Genomic DNA, 4,671 nt, shown 5'->3' on the forward strand with positions numbered 1-4,671 from the left:
ATTTGTCAAAATGCAAACACAATTTGGGTTCGTCTGTCACAGTCTAATCCACTTCCTGTGTAGCTTGGAAGAATTGTAACATGTGCCTCTGAGCATATGGTGAGTGGTGGCAACATCTGCAATCAGCGCAAATAACAGAAACAAGACATGTGCTGTGCTGATCTTGTTTTAGCAGGGAGTAAGCAACAATATTAAGACAGTTGATATAGTTCAAATATGTTTGATTTACTTTGCAATTTTACTGAAGTTTCCTATAGTAAATGATTTTTTTTGCTTCTGTTTCTGTGAATATGTGAAGTACAGCAACACTGTGCAACACTAAAAAAGCTCCAAAAACAATTATGGAATAATGGCACTGACTATTCTGCACAAAGCTGGTTCTAAAGGGCGGCCAGGTGGGGCACTGGCCTGACAGCCCCTGGAGTTACAGGGGGCCCCTCAGCTGCCCCTCTGCTCCCCTTCCGTAATCTGCATGCCCCCCACACCCCCACTTACCTGTCTGCTGTCTTTTACCATTGCCCTTAATGAAGATGGCAGCCGCGGTTTCCCTAAGGTACTGAAGCCCCTGCCGCCATCTTAGTTGATGGCAGAGATGCACGCATGTAGCACGCATGCGTGCCATCAACAAAGATGGCGGTGGAGGTATCATCCCCTTAGGGAAACCGCGGCCACCATCTTCATTAAGGGCAATGGTAAAAGCAGACAGGTAGGTGGGGCATGGGGGGTCCGCATGCATGCGCAGTCGTGCACGTGCGCACAAACACGCTGGGGCCCAGGGCAAGCTGATGCCCAAGGGCCCCGGCATTCCTGGAGCCAGCCCTAATTCTGCAGAATAGTTTCCAATGGACATGAGGAATGTCTCAATTTGCACAAGATAAAACAGTGGGAGGTGAAATATATTCTAGCAAAATTCTAGGTGTGCTCTGTGTTTTTAATTGACCATACCGACCTTTCCTTAAGTGGAGTGGTTTAAGCATAGCAGGCTGAAAACATGCATCGTGAGCAGGCCAACTTTGTTTTTTCCAACAGCTACAGTCATTGCTGAAGTAGCAACGTATTGTAATCAGCCTGATTTTTATATCAAACTGCAGTTTCAGATTCAACTGTTAATGCACCCAAAATAGAAATAGAGCATAACCTCCACTTTGAAACACAAAAAGCTGTCTTCTCCATCATATGACACTATCCAATAAAAAGGCATTGAAATTAATAAAAATAAATTTGACACAGATTTCTAAGATGAATAATGAGAGAAACATAATTTTCTAGGTTAGATTCTCTGTAGAAACAGTAGTAACACAGGAAAGAAGCAAAATAAGAACACCAAGAAACTTACAAAAATGTAATTCTCCATATTTGGAGATGGCAGGTGTTGCCAACCACCCACCATATGCTCAGAGGCACGTTACCAAATTCTTCCAAGCTACACAGGAAGTGTATTGGACTGTGAAAGACCAACCCATATTGTGTTTGCATTTCTTACAAATTTGTAGGGTTGTACGATATTTCAGAGAAGAGGTCAGGTCTCCTGCTCTCTTGGTGCATTCACTATAGCTGCCCAATTTCCCTGCTTTTTAAAGTTTGATAGAAATATCTGTTGGCTATAGGTATGTTCTTAAACCACAAGAGTTTTTTGCCTATTAGTGAATTACATAAATAGATGTCAAACCTTTCAGTCCATAATATGTGGTCTAAAATCTCCACCTTACAGGATAAGCACCTCCAACGAGTCCTGATTGTCTCCTTTGAACCTTCATCTATAATCACGGGTATTCATCATTTGGCTTTTCTCAAGCCATCCACTCCAAATCATTCAGCATGTGCTGGGGGCCATGCTGTAACAGGGGACCCACAGCCAGGCAGAACCTCTTACAGTATATTGCCATTGCAAGCCCTGTAGCACTACAGCCTTAGCTAATGCTGCTACAAACCAGAATAAGTCATCGCTGGTCATTGCTTCTGCACATGATTCCCAGCCATCTCCAGGGCCTTGTCAGCTGGCTCTTTGCTCCCACACCCAAGGAATACTCGAGACACAGAAATGGGTTGATGTCATATTTTATTAAAATATAACATGTTTTTGGAGAACCTGCATTCCAATTCCACCGAAATAACCAAATTATGCCAAAATCCAAATGTCCAGGTAGGTGAACCTAACTCAAACTCTGGGGAAACACCACCCTTCAATTCCTGAGTATGTTAACAGCTGTAGGCTGTGGCTCCCCAACCAAGGATGAAGAGGAATTACCCCCCTCCTTGTTGAGTGAGCCTAGGATGTTGACCCCACCCGTGCCCTCAGGCCCTGCCATACTGGCGTTCACCTGAAAAGCACAAGCCAAGCCAGCAAGGGCACCCCCCAGTTCGACCCCGAGGCATGAAGCCCTGGGATATCCCTGGACGGTGTCCTTGAACCCTAAATGCTTCAGCATACCTACATTAAGCCCCAACCTGTTCACCTGCCCGGACTCCATGCCACAAGAGGCAATCAACAGCTGCTTGGTCGCCTCCACCCACCAAAAAGAGATCGGTCAAACCTCTCTGCAGGTCCTCCAAAAACCAATCACACCCCTGTGCTGATAGATACACACCGTCATCTCTGAAGAGATGCGGAGCATCATACCTGATCCTTGAATGCAAAATGAAAGCCCACCCCAATGCCAAAACCAGCTTATGGATGCTCCTATTCACCCACCTGCGGGCCCTATCAATACAACTGGGATGCAATGCCCTCTTCCATACCCTCCAAGCAAATCAGACCACACGACAAACAAACCCAGAAATTTACATTTTATCCAATTCATCATCCTTACTCTGGCAAGGAGCAAATCACATTCCCCTCCTAGTTTTCCAATGCACCCTGGCCCACACTGAAAGTCTGAGCTGGGTCCCGACCTGGGAAGAGTTAGCCCCCCGCCATGCCCAAAAAAGGATGGAATGTCCGCACAAAACCACATGAGCCGGGACTGGGAGGCGAGACAAACCTGTAAGAACAAAAGAAACAATTAACAACTGTGAACCTGTTTATTAAAACCTGATATAGGCCTGGTAAGCTGCAGACTGCCATCTGCCTATGGCTTGGATGTTAACCGGGGGAAGGCCCACGAGAGCCACAGCAGTAGGCGCCCCAATCCTGAAATGTAGTCCAAAAACCACAGGATCTCGCTCGCAAGCCAACAAGACCTTCCGTAACACAGACCAGAACTGAAACTTAGTCAAGGTGGACCCTTTGTGGTGGATAAAAAGATACCCAGGCCTCTCTGGCCTCGCAATCAGATATGAATGCGTAGCAACAGGGCATAACGCAACCAGCGGGCATGAGCCCAACACAATCATCTTCCAAGTGACAAGCCTGATGCTGCATCTGCCCTGGTATAAGGTTGCAGCATAACCAGTGGTTTATTTAGCAGCAACTAATGGGACAGCCTTTTATGTGGAACTACCAACATTATTAGGCGAGTGCCAACATTACAGTACTTGGGCACTTATTAAAAACAGTCTTATGCTTCCAGGGTTTTGTGGGTGCTTAACTCCAGTGGGTTGGCTGTGATTTTTACCTTGTCCAGAACTATTGTTGTTGCTGTTATATGCCTTCAAGTCGATTATGACTTATAGCAACTCTATGAATCTTTTGAGAGCCAGTGTGGTGTAGCGGTTAAGGTGCTGGACTATGACCTGGGAGACCAGGGTTCAAATCCCCACCTTGGGCCAGTCACTGCCTCTCAGCCTCAGACGAAGGCAATGGTAAAACCACCTCTGAATACAGCTTACCATGAAAACCCTATTCATAGGGTCAACATAAGTCGGAACTGACTTGAAGGCAGTCCATTGTTTTGTCATGAATCTTTTGGATGTATTCATAGGGTTTTCATGGTATTCAGAGGTATTCAGGTATTCAGAGGTGGTTTACCATTGCCTTCCTCTAAGCCTACGGGACCCGGTATTTCCAGGTGGTCTCTCATCGAAGTATTAACCAGGCTGACCCTGCTTGGCTTCCAAGATCAGATGAGATCGGGAGCATTCAGAATAGTATGGCTGTAGGCCCAGTATTATTAGTTGCATTTTATTTGTATTACATCTGCAACGGTTGTATATATTTTAAAAGTTCTTGTACATTGCCTGGAGACATAATATGAAAGGCAGTATAAAAATGTTTTAGGAAATAAATACATACATAAGTGTGTCATCCTTACTCTGGCAAGGAGCAAATCCCCAGTCCTGCATCAATCCCAGTGCTGCACTGGGAGTGTGTCTGTTTATCACCCTGTCAATGGCCTGAGCAACTGCTCCACTTTTCCCAGTCTTGTTTTGGGGAGCTGCATGCACTGTCTTTCAGGCTCCACTTGAGGTTCAGTCCCAGGCAGAGTGAGGTGGCTACTTCAGGCCAATGCTTTTGGGTGACATCAAAGAGCAGCAAATGTTATTGTTTATTATTGTATTTGTGCTGCCAATGAAGGGGAGAGGCACTTGTTGGATTTTCTGCCTCAGGTGCCAAAATAACTTGACCAGCCTTGGGTATTACGCACCTTGAGGTTGGGAGGTTGGGGAAATGTATTTACTGCTCTGTCTCAGGCAACAAAGCGTCTTGGGCAGGCCTTGGTGGAGGAGAGAGTATCAGCTTCTGTGGTTGTGATACTACTAGAGGGGAGAGAAGCAACCTGCAGGCCAACCAGA

At 45.9% G+C, this 4,671-nt stretch overlaps 1 pseudogene; it reads right to left on the minus strand.

Annotated features, from left to right (window-relative positions):
* Positions 1 to 3,922: 3,922 nt before the first annotated feature.
* LOC133363503 (5S ribosomal RNA) lies at positions 3,923 to 4,040 on the minus strand (annotated as a pseudogene).
* Positions 4,041 to 4,671: the final 631 nt, after the last annotated feature.

This window comes from Rhineura floridana, chromosome 8 (assembly GCF_030035675.1).
Source record: "Rhineura floridana isolate rRhiFlo1 chromosome 8, rRhiFlo1.hap2, whole genome shotgun sequence".
Taxonomy (NCBI): Eukaryota; Metazoa; Chordata; class Lepidosauria; order Squamata; family Rhineuridae; genus Rhineura; species Rhineura floridana.